We start from the raw sequence: 21453 nt of genomic DNA on the forward strand, positions 1-21453 counted from the left end.
TGGAAGAATCGACCCGTTGAAGAAGCCACTTGGGAGAAAGAGGCTGATATGCAAGAAAGATACCCACACCTGCTTACAGATTCAGGTACTCCTTTTCGCTCTTGTTTTTCTTCTTTTGATCGTTCGAGGATGAACGATGGGTAAATTGGTATCTATTGTAACGACCTGTTTAGTCGTTTTGAGCAGCAGATTTTATTTCTGGAAAAACTGTGTTGGTCGACGGATCCCACGAAGGGCCGTCATGGGCACAATGGACCGTCGAGGGGGTCTCATTCCAAAACACTTAGAATTCTGAAATTTGGGTACTGAAATCGACTCTCTGAACTTCGCGACGAAATGGCAGGACGGACCGTCACAGGCGTGACGCGCTGTCACGGACTCTAGGTAAAAATTTAGTCTCTGAACTCTGTGACGGAAGCAGCAAGACGGACCGTCGCACTCACGACGGCCTGTCACAGACTGCGTAATCCCAGGCTGGGTCGGAATTCTGTAAATATTTTAAGGGGCGTTTTGGACTATTCCTGTTTTAATTATAAAGTTAGTGGGTTGATGTTAATAGTTTAAGTACTTGGGGGTTAAAAGAGATAACCTTGAGTTAATTAGTGGGTTAATTCCTCATCTTTTATACTTAATTATATGATAATTAGGGTAAAAGAAAGAGGGTTTGAATAAGAAAAATAGAAAGAACAAAGAGAGAGAGAGGATCGAACGAGAAAGAGGAGAAACGAGAAGAAGAACAAAACTTTGGGAAATTGCTTTCTTGATCAAAATTCTTCGTGGAGGTAGGTTATGGTTTTTATGTTATTCGTAGTAAACTCTTAATAGCGAATGATATGTATTGGGTAGTGTTGTAAACCTTTCTATATGCTTAATTGTATGCTTGCATGAATGTGATTATGTAATTGTGATAAAATAAGCATGATGAGGCTATTGAATCCTAAATCTTGAAAAAACCTCTTTGTCAATGATGATGCCTTAGTATGAAAGAAGGCTTTGATGAACTAAAGTAATGAGATTGATGATTCCTTAGTATGAAAGAAGGCTTGATGAACTAAGGTAATGACATTAATGATGCCTTAGTATGAAACATGGCTTGATGAATTAACAGAATGAGATTAGTGGAGCGGGTGTCACGAACCGACACGTAGAATTAAGGGATCAGGGGTCACGAACCGACACGTACAATTAGGGGATCGGGTGTCACGAACCGACACGTAGAATTAGGGGATCAGAGTATCACGTTCTGACACATAGTATTAGGGGATCGGAGTGTCACGTTCCGACACCAGGATAGTATGATGAGGATCGGAGTGTCACGTACCGACACGAGAGGAATAAAGATAATGAATCTTGAAAGATGTTAATATACTCAATTTAATGAACCTAATTCCCAAATGAGTATGAGGGGGAGGCGTGAGTCCTCATTGATGTGTTTGGTGTTGTGACCAAGGGTTATGGTAATTGTAAATGCCGCATGCTGAGTATTGTAGTTGATTTTATGATATTATCTAATATATATTGTTTTCTATTTTGAGTTGGTCGATGATATCTACTCAGTACTTGTGTTTGTACTGACCCCTACTTGTATGTTTCTTTCTTTGTTACTTGTGGAGTACAGCAAACGTACCGTCGTCTTCAACTCAACCGCAACTCTAGCCAGTCTTCATTACACCGAATTTCAGGGTGAGCTAAAGGTTCTAGCTTGGACTGGATCTTCTTCTTGATGTCTTGATGCCTTGAAGTTCCGGCATGGACTAGCTTTTTATTTATGTTTAGTTTCTTAGATACTCTTAGTCTTAGTAATTTGAGGATAGATGTTCTTGTGATGATGACTTCCAGATTTTGGGGATATTAATTGATAAATTTTAGAAGTTGTTAATTGATTTCGTTAATGAGTTTTAAGTCTTCCGCATTATTTTCTGTTTATTATTGGTAAATGATTGGGGTTTAGATTGGTTGGTTCGCTCACATAGAAGGATAAATGTGGGTGCCACTCACGACACGATTTGGGTCGTGACAAGTATATTTGGACAAATAAAAGGAAAAGAATTAGATCTAAGTGTAGAAAAATATTAGAAGTACCAAAAATAAAAAATTTGTTTAAAAGACAAAAATAAGAATATTATGTAGTAAGCCAAAGAGAACATATCATAGACTGTAAGTATACCAAAGGAAAAGCTAAAATATCAATAATTAATAAGAGAATAATTAATAAAGAAATACAAGATATAAATGCAAAAAACCCAATTAAATATGTACACTTAGGAGGAACTAAATATTAATAAAAGCATTTTTTAGAGAAGGAATAGATACACCTATAGAAATATATTTAGCAGATGACAGAATTACACAACCTATAGAAAAAAGTTTAATAAGTGCAGTAAAAGTTAATTTAATATACAAAAAAATTAAATTTATAATAAGTGCTAATTACTCAGTAGCAATTAATGATAGAAACATAGACAAATCATTAGTATTATATTGGAAAATATCTGGAATAGAGCTAGCACCTAGAAGTAAAATATTTACAACGAAATGTAAAAATTTATATGTTTTAACAACAAAACATAAAATAACAGCAAAAAATAAAAAAATAAAATAAAAATAGAAAACCCCTTTGAAAAAATAGTTACGGTTATAGATAATAATGACTATAGTTATAATGAAATTGATATCGAAGGAGACTTAGAAATATTACAAGAATGACTAAGCACATAAAAAAGAATAAATAATAATGATATACCACAACAATCATAAAAAATGAGTACTTCAAATAGTTCCAAAAGAATAATTATAAGTTCACAAGGAACAATATAAGAAGAAATAAAGCCACACTATTATTATATAACAGGAATAATGGAGCAAAGAAAATATTTAATACTAATAAATACAGGACAAGAAGAAAGCTACATTACAAGAGAATTAGCAATGGAAGATAAAATAATAACTACGGAACACTCATGTCCAGAATTTATCAAAAGTATTAATACATATTGAAGAAACAACGGAACAAGAAATAATAATTGGAGGTATACCAATGATAATAAAATTTAAAATATATCAAAGAAATGAAAATATAACATTAGGAATAAAATGGCTAGAACAAGTAAAACCATACAATATAGAGGATAAACAACTAACGATAAATTACCAAAATAAAAAAGTCGTAATAAAAAGGACTTTAATGTAAATAATATGGAAATATATATACTCGCAAAGATAATAATAGAAGAATAATATAACAGATACTATACACCAATGATAGATAGGAGCAGAGGCTAATATATGTAAATACAATTGTTTACCAGAAGAAAAATGAAAAAAATTAAAAACACCAATAGTAGTAACACGATTTAATAATGAAGGAAGTATGATCACGTATAAGGCAAAAGATATAAAAATACAAATATGGATAAAATATTAACTGTAAACGAAATATATACTTTTGAACTAACAACAAAAACACACTGGTGGTTCACAACACCATGTAAACAAAAGATAGGAGCAAGAAGAGTAGGTAACAAAAGAAGGAAAAAAAACGGAATGGAGTAAAGACAGTTGAAAAATTACACAAAAATTAGAAAATATAAAAGAGGAAGACCCTAGAATAGAATTAATTATATTTTCCTTAGATAAAGTTAAAATAATCCAAGAAAAATTAGAATTATTATATGACAAAGATCCTTTAAAAGGATGGGAAAAAAATAAAACAGAAGTTAAAATTGAACTGATTGATGAAGATAGTATAATAACACAAAAACCATAAATATATAATTTTAATGATTTAAATGAATTTAAAATACATATAAATGAATTACTAAAAATGGATATATACAAGAATGTAATAGTAAACATACAAGTCCGACATTTATTGATCATAAATATAGTGAACAGAAAGAGGAAAAAGTAGAATGATAAATTATTAAAGAAATTTAAATGAAAAAACTAAAACATATAATTATCCAATACCAAATAAAATATTAAAAATAAGACAAATACAGGGATATAATTACTTTAGTAAATTTGATTGTAAATCAGGATTTTGGCATTTGAAATTAGAAGAAGAGTCTAAAAAACTTACACCATTCACAGTACCACAAGGATTTTATGAATGGAATGTAGTACCATTTGGATATAAAAATGCACCAGGTAGATTTCAACATTTTATGGATAACTATTTTAAACAACTAGAAAATTGTGTAGTATACATTGATGATATATTATTATATTCTAAAACACAAGATGAACACATAAGATTACTAGAAAATTTATACTTTTAATACAACACTCAGGAATAAATTTAAGCAAAAAGAAAGCAGAAATAATGAAAAAACAAATAGAATTCATAAGAATATGTCACGATCCAAATCCGGGCCGCGACTGGCACCCACACTTACCCTCCTATGTAAGAGAACCAACCAATCTAAACCTTAACATTTCAATGTAATATCAACAGTAAATAATGCGGAAGACTCAAACTCATTAAATAAAACCAATCCATTAACTTTTAAAATTCAACATCTATTATTTCCCAAAATCTGGAAGTCATCATCACAAGAACATCTATGATCAAATTACTAGACTAAGAGTATTCTAAAAACTAAAACAAGTAAAAGCTAGTCCATGCCGGAACATCAAGGCAACAAGACATGAGGAAGAAGATCCAGTCCAAGCTAGAAGCATTAGCTCACCCTGAAGATCTGATGTGACGAAGACTGGCTAGAGTTGCGGTTGAGTTGAAGACGATGGCACGTTTGCTGCACTCCACAATTAACAAAGAAGAAAACATAAAAGTAGGGGTCAGTACAAAACACGGGTACTGAGTAGATATCATCGGCCAACTCAAAATAGAAAACAGTATATATTAAGCAATATCATAAAATCAACTAATATCCTTAGCATGCAGCATTTACAGTTACCATAACCCTTGGTTACAACACCAAGCACATCAATGAGGACTCACGTCTCCTCATCATACTCATTTGGGAATTCGGTTCATTAGTTTGAATATATTAACATCTTTCAAGATTCATTATCTTTATTCCCCTCGTGTCGGTACGTGACACTCCGCTCCTCAATATACTATCCTGCTGTCGGAACATGACACTCCGATCCTCATTCTATCCTGATACCGGAACGTGGCACCCGATCCATATTCTATCCTGGTACTGGAACGTGGCACCCGATCCATATACTATCCTGGTGTCGGAACGTGACACTCCGATCCTCATATACTATCCTGGTACCGGAACGTGGCACTCGATCCATATTCTATCCTGGTGTCGGAACGTGACACTCCGATCCTCATATACTATCCTGGTACCAGAACGTGGCACCCGATCCCCTAATCTCACTACTTTCGTTCATCAAGCCTTCCTTTATACCAAGGCATCATCATTAACAAAGTAGATTAGGGTTATCTCTCAAGATTTAGGATTCAATAGCTTCATCATGATTATTTTATTACAATCATATAATCACATTCATGCAAGCATACAATTAAGCATATAGAAGGGTTTACAATACTACCCATACATATCATTCGCTATTAAGAGTTTACTACGAATAGCATAAAAACCATAACCTACCTCCACCGAAGACTAGTGATCAAGCAAGAATTTCCCAAAGCCTTGTGTTTTTCCTCTTCGTTCGTCTCTCTCTATCGATTCTCCTTCCCTCTCTTTGTTCTTTCTATTTTCTTTATTCAAACCCTCTTTCTTTTACCTTAATTAGTATATAATTAAGAATAAAGATGGCAATAATAACCCACTAATTAACTTAAGGTTACCTCTTTTAACCCCCAAGTAATTACACTTATTAACATTAACCCTCTAACTTTATAATTAACGTAGGATTAGTCCAAAACGTCCCTTAAAACATATAAAGAAATCCGACCCAGACTGGAATTACGCAGTCTGTGATGGCCCGTCGCGCCTGCGACGGTCCGTCCTGCTGCCCCGTCACAGAGTTCAGAGACTCAATTTCTCTGAACAGTCTGTGACGGTCCGTCCTGCCATTCCGTTACGAAGTTCAGAGAGTCAATTTTCAGTACCCAGTTTCAGATTTTCTAAGTGTTTTGTAACGATACCCTGCGACGGTTCGTCGTGCCCATGACGGTCCATCGTGGGGTCCGTCGCCTCAGCCTGTTTTTCCAGAAATAAAATCTGTTGCTCAAAACGACTAAACAGGTCATTACAATAGATACCAATTTACCCATCGTTCATCCCCGAACGATCACAAGAAGGGAAACAAGGGCGAAAAGGAGTACCTGAATCTGTATACAGATGTGGGTATCTTTCTCGCATATCTGCCTCCTTCTCCCAAGTGGCTTCTTCAACGGGTCGATTCTTCCATTGAACTTTAATGGATGCAATCTCCCTTGATCTCAACTTGCGAATTTCCCTATCTAGAATGACAACAGGTTCCTCCTCATAAGACAAATTCTCATCAAGCAATACTGAATCCCAACGGATAATGTAGTTTCCATCCCCATGGTATCCTTTCAACATCGACACATGGAATACCGGATGCACTCCGGACAGCCCTGGAGGCAAGGCTAACTCATAAGCCACCTCCCCTACTCACTTAAGTACTTCAAATGGACCAATATACCTTGGGATAAGTTTACCTCGCTTACCAAACCACATCACCCCTTTAATTGGCGAAACTTTCAACAAGACTTGTTCACCCTCCATGAACTCTAAGTCTCTAACCTTTCGATCTGCATATTCTTTTTGCCTACTTTGCGCCGCTAGAAGCTTTTCTTGAATAGATTTCACTTTCTCTAATGAATCCCTCAAAAGGTCAGTACCCCAGGGTCTAACCTCAAATGCATCAAACCAACCAATGGGAGACCTACATCTTCTCCCATATAGTTCCTCAAATGGGGCCATATCAATACTTGAGTGATAGCTATTGTTGTAGGAGAACTCTGCTAAGGGTAAGAAGCTATCCCAATGGCCACCAAATTCTATCACACATGCACGAAGCATATCCTCCAACACTTGAATCGTTCGCTCAGACTGACCATCGGTCTGAGGATGGAACGCAGTACTAAGGTCCAACCTAGTACCCAATTCCGCATGCAATGTTTTCCAAAACATAGAAGTAAACTGCGTACCTCTATCTGATATGATGCAGAGTTGAACCCCATGCAACCGAACAATTTCTGAGACATAGATTTTGTCTAACTTCTCTGCATTGTAAGTCACCTTGACCGGAATGAAATGAGCAGACTTAGTTAACCTATAAACAATCACCCAAATAGAGTCATACTTACCCAATGTCTTTGGAAGACCAACCACGAAGTCCATTGCAATTCTCTCCCATTTCCATTCAGGAATGGGCATTCTCTGAAGTGTTCCTCCGGGTCTCTGGTGTTCATACTTTACTTGTTGACAGTTTGGACATTTGGCGATAAAGTTCACAATATCACGCTTCATTTTACTCCACCAAAAGTGTTGCTTTAGGTCACGGTACATCTTGGTTGCACCCGGATGTGTCGAATACCTTGAACTATGAGCCTCTGTCAGAATAGTGTTGATCAAATCATCGATACGGGGTACGCATACCCTTCCCTTGATCCTCAAAACACCTTCCTCATCGATTTGTGCTTCCTTAGCCTCTCCTTGCAATACCTTATCTTGGATTCTGCGCAGTTTCTCATCATCAAACTGTCTTCCCTTAATCTTGTCAAGAAAGGAAGATCTCGCCTCCACAGAAGCCAACAATCCTCCCTTCTCATTTACTTCTAATCTCATCAAGTCATTAGCTAAAGTCTGGAACTCTCTAGCCAATGGGCGTCTAGAAGCTTGCAAGTGAGCTAGACTTCCCATGCTTCCCGCCTTTCTACTTAAAGCATCCGCTACAACATTCGCCTTCCCCGGATGATACAAAATGGTGATGTCGTAGTCCTTCACTAGTTCCATCCATCTCCTCTGTCTCAAGTTCAAATCTTTCTGAGTAAAGACATACTGTAGGCTACGATGATCCGTATAGACCTCACACTTAACCCCATATAAATAGTGTCTCCATTGCTTTAATGCAAACACTACTGCGGCCAATTCCAAATCATGAGTTGGATAGTTACGTTCATGCACTTTTAATTGTCTTGAAGCATAAGCAATCACATTCTTCTCTTGCATTAGCACTGCACCCAAACCCGAATAAGATGCATCACAATAGACAATGAAATTCTTACCTTCCACTGGCAAGGTGAGAATGGGTGCGGTAGTCAACAAAGTCTTGATCTTCTGAAAGCTTTCCTCACACTCATCCGACCATACAAATGGAACATTTTGCTTGGTCAAGTTCGTCAGTTGGGAAGCAATAGAAGAGAATCCCTTGACAAATCGGCGGTAGTAGCTAGCTAACCCAACAAAGCTCCTTATTTCTGACACATTACTAAGTCTTACCCAATTCTTTACTGTCTCAATCTTAGAAGGATCCACCATCACTCCATCCTTAGAAACCACGTGCCCCAAGAAGGACACTGCATCTAGCCAAAACTCACACTTAGAGAACTTGGCATAAAGTTTTTTCTCCCTCAACATTTCCAATACCATTCTCAAATGCTCCTCATGTTCTTTCTTGCTCTTTGAGTATATGAGTATATCATCAATAAATACGATCACAAAGAGATCCAAATATGGCTTAAAAATCCCGTTCATCAAACTCATGAACGCAGCAGGGGCATTCGAAAGACCAAAAGACATCACTACAAATTCCTAATGCCTATACCTGGTTCTAAAAGCGGTCTTTGGCACATCCGTAGCCTGTATTTTAAATTGATGATAACCGGATCTCAAGTCAATCTTAGAGAAGACACAAGCACCTTGTAACTGATCGAACAAGTCATCAATGCGAGGAAGAGTATACTTGTTCTTTATGGTTACCTTGTTCAACTGCCGGTAGTCTATGCACATCCGAAAACTCCCATCCTTCTTCTTCACAAATAACACCGGAGCACCCCAAGGGGATGCACTTGGTCTAATGAAGCCTTTGCTCAACAACTCTTGAAGTTGGGCTTTTAACTCTCTTAACTCCGCGGGAGCCATTCTATAAGGGGGTATAGAAATTGGGCGAGTAACCGGTTAAAGATCAATACAGAAATCGATATCCCTATCTGGTGGCATACCAGGAAGATCTGCAGGGAACACATCCAGAAACTCACGGACCGCCGAAACCGACTCAATCGAAGGTACTTGGGTAATGTCATCCTTGAGATGTGCCAAGAAAGCCAAACACCCTTTACTAACCATTTTCTTAGCACGAAGGAAGGAGATGATACGCACCGGATTGGAAGTGTAGTCACCCTCCCAAACTAACGGATCTGTCCCAAGCTTGGCTAACGTCACCGTTTTAGCATTACAATCCAAGATTGCAAAATTCGGAGAAAGACAAGTCATACCAAGAATTACATCAATGTCAACCATTTCAAAGATAACCAAATCTACATAAGTGTTGCTCCCCACAAAATTCACCAAACAAGACCTATATACTTTTTCAACTATCACAGACTCACCCACCGGAGTAGAAACACGAATAGGTATGTCAAGTAATTCACAAGGTCAATTTTGACAATTAGCAAATGAAGAAGATACATAAGAAAATGTGGATCCAGGATCAAACAATACAGAAGTCATGCAATCACAAACCGAAAGATTACCTGTGATGACAGCATCTGATGTCTCCGCTTCTGACCGCCCAGGGAAAGCGTAACAATGGGCCCTTTCGTTTGTTTGTCCGTTGCCCCTACCATGTTGTGATGTAGTGGCTCCAGTTTTCCCATCACCCCGACCGTTTTGGTGACCACCATTACTTCGACCACCGCGTCCTCCAGAATGACGACCTCTTCCATGACCACCTCTACCTCTAACATTTGGAGGTCTGTAACTCTGTTTTGGACAATATCTCTTAATATGTCCAATCTCCCCACATCCATAGCACTCTCTGGGTTCATTCATAGGTCTCTCAGAGAAGTGTTGACCGGTCGGAGGTGGACTCCCACCTACAGTCTGTAGTGAAGACTGAATGGGTCGAACTGCGTAACCTCCGGAACCCTGTCCTCTAGAGTAAGAACCATTAAACTCGCCTCCCTTTCGAAACCTCTTTGATGTCGATGCCATGGTGAATTCATCTGGCTTCACTCCTTCCACCTCTACCACGAAATCTACCACTTCTTAGAAGGATTTTGCCGTAGCCGCTACCTGTAAGGCTGAAATCCGCAGCTCTGACCTCAACCCCTTCACAAAACGACGAATCTGCTCTTGTGGACTGAAACAAAGTTGGGTGGCATATCAAGATAGTGCACGAAACTTAGCCTCATATGCATCGACCGACATCCTACCTTTCTTTAGGCTCAAGAAATCATCCCTTTTCCTATCCCTCAATGTCCGGGGGATATACTTCTCCATAAACAAGCTAGAGAATAAGGCCCAAGTCATAGGGGGTGCCTCTGTTGGTTGACACTCAACATGTGACCGCCACCACATTTTGGCGTTCCCTTGAAACTGATAACTCACAAACTCAACACCAAACCGTTCTACTATACCCATCTTTTGTAGTAGCTCATGACAGTCAACCAGAAAATCGTAAGCATCCTCAGATTCAGCACCCTTGAAGACTGGAGGTTTCAATTTCAAGAACTTACAGAAAAGTTCATGCTGATCATTTGTCATTATAGGCCCAGTAGTCAGACGTGGAAACGTGCCTATGTCCAATGAGGCATCCATACGAGGAGCCATAGTGGCTGCATGTTGTACCTCTGAAACCGGAGGTGTTGGTGCAGAAAACACTGGAGGTGCCTGACCCTGATCAGAAGACCCACTAAGATAAGCGAGCACCTGATTTATCATCTCTGGGGTAGGCTGGGGTGGCAATCCCTCATTCTACACTTGTTCATTTTCCCCATCCTCCCCTTCTCTTATTACTTCCTCAGTAGGTGGAGGAGTCACTGCCCTAGTATCAGATGGGCTAGGTGCTCGGCCTCTTCCCCTAGAGGACGTTCTCCCACTACCTCTACCACAGCCTCTTGCCGCTGCTCTTCCTCGAGCTACAGCACCAGTTGCTCGCTCAGTCGCACCCTGTCCCGCCGGTGCTGGTGTTGGTGTTGGCGTAGTCGTTGCTCTAGTTCTAACCATCTGCGAAAGAGAGTGAAGATGGTCAGATACCAATTTGTATCACCTAGATACCAATTGGATTCAAGTAGTAGCACGAAAGAAAGAAAGAAAGAATGGAATTTTCCTAAAGTCTTATAGCCTCTCAAAGAAAAGTAAAGGAGTCCCCCTACCATTCCTTAAGACTCTACTAGACTTGTTCTTGTGTGATGAGACCAACGAACCTAATGCTCTGATACCAAGTTTGTCACGACCCAAATCCGGGCCGCGACTGGCACCCACACTTACCCTCCTATGTGAGCGAACCAACAAATCTAAACCTTAACACTTCAATGTAATATCAACAGTAAATAATGCGGAAGACTCAAACTCATTAAATAAAACCAATCCATTAACTTTTAAAATTCAACATCTATTATTTCCCAAAATCTGGAAGTCATCATCACAAGAACATCTATGATCAAATTACTAGACTAAGAGTATTCTAAAAACTAAAACAAGTAAAAGCTAGTCCATGCCGGAAATTCAAGGCATCAAGACATGAGGAAGAAGATCCAGTCCAAGCTAGAAGCATTAGCTCAACCTGAAGATCCGATGTGACGAAGACAGGCTAGAGTTGCGGTTGAGTTGAAGACGATGGCAGGTTTGCTGCACTCCACAATTAACAAAGAAGAAAATATAAAAGTAGGGGTCAGTACAAAACACGGGTACTGAGTAGATATCATCGGCCAACTCAAAATAGAAAACAGTATATATTAAGCAGTATCATAAAATCAACTAATACCCTTAGCATGCAGCATTTACAGTTACCATAACCCTTGGTTACAACACCAAACACATCAATGAGGACTCACGCCTCCTCATCATACTCATTTGGGAATTCGGTTCATTAGTTTGAATATATTAACATCTTTCAAGATTCATTATCTTTATTCCCCTCGTGTCGATACGTGACACTCCGCTCGTCAATATACTATCCTGGTGTCAGAACGTGACACTCCGATCCTCATTCTATCCTGGTACCGGAACATGGCACCCGATCCATATTCTATCCTGGTACTGGAACGTGGCACCCGATCCATATACTATCCTGGTGTCGGAACGTGAGACTCCGATCCTCATATACTATCCTGGTACCGGAACGTGGCACCCGATCCATATTCTATCCTGGTGTTGGAACGTGACACTCTGATCCTCATATACTATCCTGGTACCGGAACGTGGCACCCGATCCCCTAATCTCACTACTTTCGTTCATCAAGCCTTCCTTTATACCAAGGCATCATCATTAACAAAGTAGATTAGGGTTATCTTTCAAGATTTAGGATTCAATTGCTTCATCATGCTTATTTTATCACAATCATATAATCACATTCATGCAAGCATACAATTAAGCATATTGAAGGGTTTACAATACTACCCATACATATCATTCGCTATTAAGAGTTTACTACGAATAGCATAAAAACCATAACCTACCTCCACCGAAGACTAGTGATCAAGCAAGAATTTCCCAAAGCCTTGTGTTTTTCCTCTTCGTTCGTCTCTCTCTATCGATTCTCCTTCCCTCTCTTTGTTCTTGCTATTTTCTTTATTCAAACCCTCTTTCTTTTACCCTAATTAGTATATAACTAAGAATAAAGATGGCAATAATAACCCACTAATTAACTTAAGGTTACCTCTTTTAACCCAAGCCACTAATTAACTTAAGGTTACCTCTTTTAACCCCCAAGTAATTAGACTTATTAACATTAACCCTCTAACTTTATAATTAACGTGGGAATAGTCTAAAACGTCCCTTAAAACGTATAAAGAAATCCGACCCAGACTGAAATTACGCAGTCTGTGATGGCCCGTCGCACCTGCGACGGGCCGTCCTGCTGCCCCGTCACAGAGTTCAGAGACTCAATTTCTCTGAAGAGTCTGTGACAGTCCGTCACACCTGTGACGGTCCGTCACACCTGTGACGGTCCGTCACACCTGGTGACGGTCCGTCACACCTGTGACGGTCCGTCACACCTGGTGACGGTCCGTCCTGCCATTCCGTTACGTAGTTCAGAGAGTCGATTTTCAGTACCCAATTTCAGATTTTCTAAGTGTTTTGAAACGAGACCCTGCGACGGTCCGTCGTGCCCATGACGGTCCATCGTGGGGTCCGTCGCCTCAGCCTGTTTTTCCAGAAATAAAATCTGCTGCTCAAAACGACTAAACAAGTCGTTACAGAATACAAATAGATAAAAATGGAATAATGATGCAAACACATATAGTACAAAAAATAATAACCTCAAATGAACAATTAGATACAAAAAAGAAATTACAATCCTTTTTAGGATTAGTTAACCAAGTAAGGGAATATACACTAAAATTAGCATAAAACTTAAAACCATTACAACAAAAACTAAAGAATGATGTAGAATACCTTTTTGAAAATAGAGATCAAACACAAATACAAAAGATATAATTATTCTGTACAACATTACCGAAATAATATTTTTCGGATTAGATAAAAAATTTAGTTATATAGTAGAAACTGATGCAAGTGAAAAGAGTTATGGAGGAGTATTTAAATATCAATAAGATAATAGTAATATAGAATATCACTGTAGATATTATTCAGGCACATATACAAATACAGAAACAAAATGGGAAATAAATAGGAAAGAATTATTTTCTGTATATAAATGTTTATTAGCATTTGAGCCATATATTGTATATAACAAATTTATTGTAAGAACAGATAATACACAAGTAAAATGGTGGTTAACCAGAAAAATACAAGATTCAGGTAACAACAAAAGAAATTAGAAGATTGGTATTAAATATATTAAACTTTACATTTACAATTGAAGTAATAAAGACTAACAAGAATGGTGTTGCAGACTATTTATCAAGACAAAACTACTCAGAATGAGAAAAAAAATGAAGATACAATCGACGAGCTACTCAAAGCCATTATTACACTTTGTACCAAAGTGGCCAGAATGGACAATGAGATACAAAAGCTAAAGACTAATGAAGATAACCTGAAGTCTAAAGCTAATATAAGTCAGCAGCATGATTAGAAAAATGCGGAGCTACGTCGATCGGAAGACGATAAAATTCCAGAGATAAAAAGACACGATGGGAAACTCCCTAAAATCCATAACGTTTGTTTAAATATTGTTGCAGGTACAAGCAGGAAAGTTAGTGAGAAATCACGAAATACAAACTTAAACCAGTTATTTATAAAACCATTTACCCAAAACACACAAAAACATATACCCACAGAACCACGAACTTCTACATACACAGTTAGTATACATAGTGATAAAAAAAGATACAATTATATCACACAATCATACATTGAAAACATATATAAGATCCAAAGATATTTAAATTTAAACCCTAGATCCACACAAACCAAAAACCCAAACGAAGATTATATAACCCAAAAACTACAAGGATATAATAGATTGATTGCACAACCTAAAACTAGTTTAAACTTAGTAAAAACATGTTACAATTATGGACTACTAAGTACAGTATATACATACGACGGAGAAGAAATTACTGGAATACCAGAGTTATACAAAGCATTTATCACATACAAAAGAGTTACAAGAGGAAACTTGTTTTATATCAAGTTTTATACAGCACCAGCAGAGATATTGTATGAAGAAATTAAGTCACCGATTAAAGTTATCAAGATAGGATTAACAAAAGATATGATCATACCAGAAGATATTGGACATCAAAACGAGATACCAAAAATAGAAATACCAAATTTTTATGTCAATAAAAGAATAATTGATATATCAACTATTATACAAGTGTTAGCACATAACTATTTAAATGGAAACGCTATATGGAGTTATTACGCTATAGATCAAATTATGATATATTCAAACTCCAGAGAGTTAAGAAGAGCATATATGGATAAAGTCCAGCGACGGATTTTGTCACTATTAAAACCACAAGAACAACCTACGACAAGAGCATTGAAAAAGGAATTTATTTAAGAAGAATTATTAACCAGATATTGCAAACTTATTGGACATAAATATCGAGATCACAGATGCTCCAAATGCAATGGAGAAGATAACATAACACCAGATGTTGATTTAGAATAAGGACAAGGAGATAAAGATGCAAGATAAGATAAGGATGAAGAAAAGAAAAACAGATATGCCAGACAATGAAAAAGTGACAAAAGAAAAAGACACATAAAGATAGAAAAGATGGCAGACAAAGAGATAAAAAATGTAAAAAGAAATAGATAAGATTCCTTTGTACAGTAAATAACTTTTGCTTTTTTGAAAGGGCAATGTGTATAGCCGGCCATTTGTAAAGTTTTGTTCAAAAGTCATAAGGTGTACAGTAGACGCACTTATGTGCAGACTTAGGATTTAGTATATATAGATTGCCAAATTGTAAATGAAAGGCAGGCAATGCCAAACTAAAGTTCAAGTTAATAAACCCTCTCTCAAAATACAAAGCTCTCTCAAATATACAAACTAAGAAAAACATATGAAAAAATTGGAAATACAATCAGGTATCTCAGCTAGCATGACAAATCAAGAGTTAAAGGTATATTGTTTATTAGATATACAGAACTAATTTCATATATTCCTGAATATCATATATATGATTGATTAAATTTATGTTAGTTATTATACACTAGAAATATTTGAATAATGAATTCTAGTTTGCTAGTAAACGGGAAACAGGGAGAAAACTGCTAGACCATGCCATCCCACAGTGGAAACCGGTAGGCGAGGGATGCCGTTAGAGGAGTACACAAGGTTGAGGCGCTGATAAGTAGTAATTATCCGCTAAAGTACGATGCTAGTAGTGACCGGAAAATATGATAACGATACTCTAGTTTATAATAAACTAATATGGATTTAATTAGATTATGATATGATAGGAAGGAATAACTGAAGAAAAACTTGCATAATAAAAATATGTTTACAAAGTACGATGAAATAAGAAGCTATAAAACTTTGATTTTATATATACTTAAAGATATATAAATTGATGACATAAAAAGAGTTATATGGGAAAAAATAATTGAATATGATTTAGAAGATATATTAAATCAAGAATGGTATGAAATAAATTTACAAGAATTAGAAATAGAAAGAATAGATATATACAATTTAGAAATAGATTTAGATTAAAAAGAACTATGACTATTTAGAATATTGAAAAGAAACTATGGAAAACATAAAATTATTAGAACGATTAATACAAGAGAATTTCAATATGTATCAAAGAACCCAAGATATATTATTTATAGAATATATAATAAACAACCTTGAAGAAACTATGCGCATTATATATGATTTCTATCCGATTTACATCTTGTTTATATTATATATTCTTGGCATAGTATATAATTAAATTTAAAAAAAAACATTATAGTAAATGACGATTTTATAACAATTTTGTCTAGTAGTATGTAAAAGCTATTTACAAAGGACCAAAAAGACTAACAAGATTTTGCTAAAGCCTGAAGAATAATCTTGAGTAAAAGAAAAAGGGAACTTTTGGAAGAAATTGAGTCAAACCACAAAAGGTGATTAAGATGATTGAGGAAGCATAACGAACCTAGCTACCTATGGACAGGTGAAGCTACGATCTCTAGAAAGGCTTTAGTAGTTTGGGAGAAGATATGCTTTCGAAAAGGTGTTGGAGCTCTGGATTTCATTAATTCTCGTTTACTACGTAAAAGACCTAGATATATGATCACAATGGAGGTGGCCAAGCTTCGTGGATAGTAACAGAGATATTCAATATGAAAAATATTGGACAATGCTTATAAATCGTCATCAATTGATAAGAAGTGACATGTTTATGATAAAAAAATATACACAATGTTATGAAGGCAACTTATACATGTCCCCTGGAGAGGTATGGTACGTCACAATTAATGTGGCATGCCCCACACAAACTTTCATCCTATGGATAGCACTATTAGGAAGAACGAGGACCAAAGAATTGCTTTTAAAATGGAACATGACAGTGAATATCAAATGTGTATTTGTTAATCATAGTGAAACATTGTAATTCGTTATACCACATGTTCTTTGACTGTAATTACTCTCACTATACTTTGTATATGTCGTTGATGATTCATAAAATAGTCAGTTAATTACCAAAAAGAGAAAAAAAGGAATATGGAGAGCACTTAACAATTATATTAAGCCAAGTGATAAGATAATAAAAGAATAATATTACAAATTTAAAACATATGAGTCGTTGTCTTATAGGCGCAATGAAATGGAAAAACATATAAAAGCCCGGTGTAGATCATATGTAGCTTGCATATCATGTATTATTTATATGCTCTAATATGCATGAAGTTGTACCGATATTATATAAAAATCAAATATGAAAAGGATATTTAAATACAAATGTCCACACCTTCTGCAGGTGTAGTAAAAGAGGAAAGATTCAAATGTTTGAGGTTTCATTACTACAACCAAACAAAGATTAAATACAATACGGTTTGTGTATTGAAGTTAATCGACCACGGTCAATAATGTGTCCAAATGTCCTTAAATTAATTTTTTGAATATTCCAATAAGTTAGAGACATATTTTTAGCTGTGTAATTCAAGTTTTGAATGGCAAATTGGGAATTTCAATCTCAAAATTAACAATAATGGATAATTTCATTTTTAATGTAGATCCGTTGACAAACATCAATGAAATTTGATATTTGAGACGTCATGAGAAATCTAATATAGAAGAACGAGTAGTGGGTGTTTCCCAATCGTGAATCAAGGATCGCTATTTCAATTATTCAGTGAGCTACTTGGTGGATCCACAACTCTTTGCTTCTTCAATTTAATAGACATTAGGAACACCTGATATTGAAGTTTCCTGGTAATCCAACAAATAAAATATGAAGAAGGTCGATCAACACTAGAATAATCAAATATTGACTCTTTGTTAACTGTTGATGCCTCTTTGGACTTCATGGAATTCATATACTCGAAAATTACGATAAAATAAAAGGAGAAGAGGAGATTGGAAATTAGAATTATCTAGCTAGGTAGGATGATAATATAAATAAAGTTTATCACGATGCGTGTAAGGGAAAGGACATTTGTTTAATTTGGTATTATATTAACTTAACCAAGAGTAGGTAATTTGGTATAAAAAATTACTCTATGTCTTCCTACTTGAGGTAGCTTTCAATATATGTTTGCTTCTAAAAATTGAATTATTCTTTTTTATAATTTAATATAAACCAAGAGTAGGTAATTTGGTATAAAAAATTACTCTATGTCTTCCTACTTGAGGTAGATTTCCATAAATGTTTGCTTCTAAAAGTTGAATTATTCTTTTTTATAATTTAATAAAATCAAATGTTCTCCTCAAAGGAAAATGTTAAGATAAATTTCCCATTCTTAACGACCAATATATCGGAGACTAAGCTTCCCCTTCTTGCTAAATCTCCTATCACTCTTCGTGGATGAAACCTTCAAGTACACCAATCATCCACCTCAAACTCCAAGTCTCTTCTCCTAACATAAGTGTCGAATTTCTGACGATTTTGCGTTGTTCTCAACCTTTCTTGAATGATCTTCACTTTCTCCATAGCTTGGTGAACTATCATTGCTTCGATCAACCCACCTTCACCAACCTCGAATCATTCAAATAATCTGAACATTATGCACCAAAGTAAAAAGGAATAAGAAGACACATAAACTTATATTTGTTTATTAAAACATTAATATATATATATATATATATATATATATATATATATATATATATATATGTTACACACTTATTTGTTGACTATAGGGAGGTACAATCTTATCAGGAGTCGGGGGATTTCGGAAGACATACCACAGTGTCATTATTTTGAAATGTAATTTTTAAATATAAATTGGAGTGACATACAATTATGATGACTACATAATAATAATAATGTAATACAAATTTGTTGCCTTTAAAATTGAGAGTGAAACTCATCACTACCTCGTAAGGGCGTTGAGACCATAGCATGTTACACGAAAGCGCCGCTTTCTCTGTATTGTTGTCACACAGCTGCCCGCCTAGAAGAGAGCTTACGACCACTGAACAAACTTGGTTGACGAACATAGTTTATGCGCCGCTAATGTAGCAGCTTGTCGAGCATTTGACAAACTCACAACCTCCGCACTCCGGCGCTCCACTGAACAACAGTTCTCCGCCTTACTATATTTAGAATAGTGGTCGATCCTTCGGGAGTTACATTCGTAACAACATTACAAATTGAGCACAATAAATACTCATTCAAATCGAAAAGTTAGTCCATACAATACAAAACATGATTGTATATCATTAGGAAGAATACAAATTCAAATCTAAATGCAAACTAGGTTGTATAAAAAGAGATATTTAAAATACGTAACAAGCCAAATAAAATACAAAATCTATTTTACTAATGCAACTAGGATGAATAACTATGTAATGAATACGTAAATAAACTGTATTTTGGTTATTTAGAATTGAAAAATCAATACAAAATCAAATCTAAACACACACTATCTGCTATACAAAGTGATATAAAAATACAAAATGAGCAAAATAAAATACAAAATGTGTTTTATTAATGCAATTGGATGACTACTTATATAATGAATGCATAAATAAATCGTTTTTGTTATTTAGAATTGAGAATGAATACAAAAATAAATAGAAATAAAAAAACTTGGTGGTACACCATTAGAATGAATACGAAATTAAATCAAACAATTATTGTAAATACAAAATAAGAAAAATAAATTAAAAACCTCTTTTTACCTATGCAATATGATTAATACCTAAATAATGAATACATAAATACAATATATTTTTGTTATTTAGAATTGAGAATAACGGAAAGTTAAGAACTTCAATCCTACAATTGATACATAAAGTTCCATGGATCCAAGAAAAGTCTTCAAAACCAACCTTAGAGCATGGTCAGGTATCTTGAACCCCATAGTGAAACCGTCCGAGTCCGATAAGAAGAGAGTTGTGAAGCAGTTCCAACTCCTGATCAGACACAAGGGAAACAAAAATTGGATATTATAACCCAATTTGCAGAAAAAATTGCCAGATGTTGAAATCGTACAAGTGGGAAAAAATTCTTAAAGAAATATAAGAGATAAAATTAGTGGGAAAATAGAGAGAGTGGAGAGATTTGAGGTAAGAACCTAGAGAGAATATTAAAATATGGGGTCTGTTTTTTCATTTATTTAGTTAGGATAATCTTGGAGAGACAATGGTGCTACTTGTCAGATAGGCTCCCCCACCAATGCTTAGGTACTAAAATATGAAACACAGGATCAATTTTGGCCTCGACAGGAAGCTCCAATTTATATGCCCCATCTCTAATACGTGTGATGTACTTGAAATGACAAAACTATCGCAGTCCAAGCTTAACCCCTATGATGCCACATAGAAAGTTGTTGGTACGGTTTCAGTTTTACAAAATCCCAATCTCACTGCAAACACTAGTTCAATAAAATGTTTATCTTCATACATGATCGTACTTGATTGAAATTGAGAAAATTATTTTTCAAAAATGCTAGAATTATATCACGCCAAATGAAGTAGGCCTCCACCAATTAACAATCATTGCTTCCCTATATATATTGAGCGATAGTTGGGGGTTTTCACCCATACAACCCCTGAAACTGTGTCATTCAAGATGACATTTCGTACGAATTATTGTACCAGAATTCATCCCAAAGCACCATGGTTACCCACTTAGTTAAAGAATCAGCAACATAACAACGAAGATATTGTTCAAGACACTTATTTATGGCTTCGGACTGTCCATTAGTTTGGGAATGATATGAAGGACTCATAGCCAATTTTGAACCCTACAAATCATTTATTGTTGTCAAAAAAGAATGGAAGAATTGTGGGTCTCGATCAGTGACAGTAGAGCAAGGATTGTCATGAATGCGAATTACACCTACTATGAATGCTTCAGCGGTAGTAGTCGATTGTAGGGATTATATGCCTTTGTTGCTAGGGCTTTTGGGGCGAAGCCATTGTGAAGATGATTGTGATGATGTTTCCTTTTTCTTATACACTTAGACATGAACATGATTAGGAGAAAAAAGTTCTTTCACTTAAATGGATTGTAGGTTGACCTAACAACCTAAATGAATCAAGACATGAAAAGACTAAGACTAGCTTGAAGATGGACCTTATGGTTATATCTTGCGTTTTTTACTTGGTAAGATAAGACCAAGGTGTAGTATCTTGAGGTTGAGCATGGCTCCTTCATGGTAGCTTGAGGTGATGAATCTCATGGTAGCTCTGGAAGGAGGAAGTAAGTTCTCCCATGTGTATCTTGGTCATGT

The 21453-nt window shown here is 36.0% G+C and overlaps 1 long non-coding RNA gene across 2 annotated transcripts; it reads left to right on the forward strand.

Moving 5' to 3' along the window:
* The first annotated feature begins 15236 nt into the window (after positions 1-15236).
* On the forward strand, positions 15237-17239 carry LOC104649688 (uncharacterized). Of its 2 annotated transcripts, none has more exons than XR_011212110.1 (2): positions 15237-15683; positions 16552-17239. It is a non-coding gene; the product is annotated as an uncharacterized lncRNA (long non-coding RNA). The 2 variants fall into 2 exon arrangements; XR_743594.4 differs by having other exon boundaries at positions 16555-17239.
* The last annotated feature ends 4214 nt before the right edge of the window (positions 17240-21453 follow it).

The sequence above is a fragment of the Solanum lycopersicum genome, chromosome 10 (genome assembly GCF_036512215.1).
Source record: "Solanum lycopersicum chromosome 10, SLM_r2.1".
In the NCBI taxonomy this organism is placed as follows: domain Eukaryota; kingdom Viridiplantae; phylum Streptophyta; class Magnoliopsida; order Solanales; family Solanaceae; genus Solanum; species Solanum lycopersicum.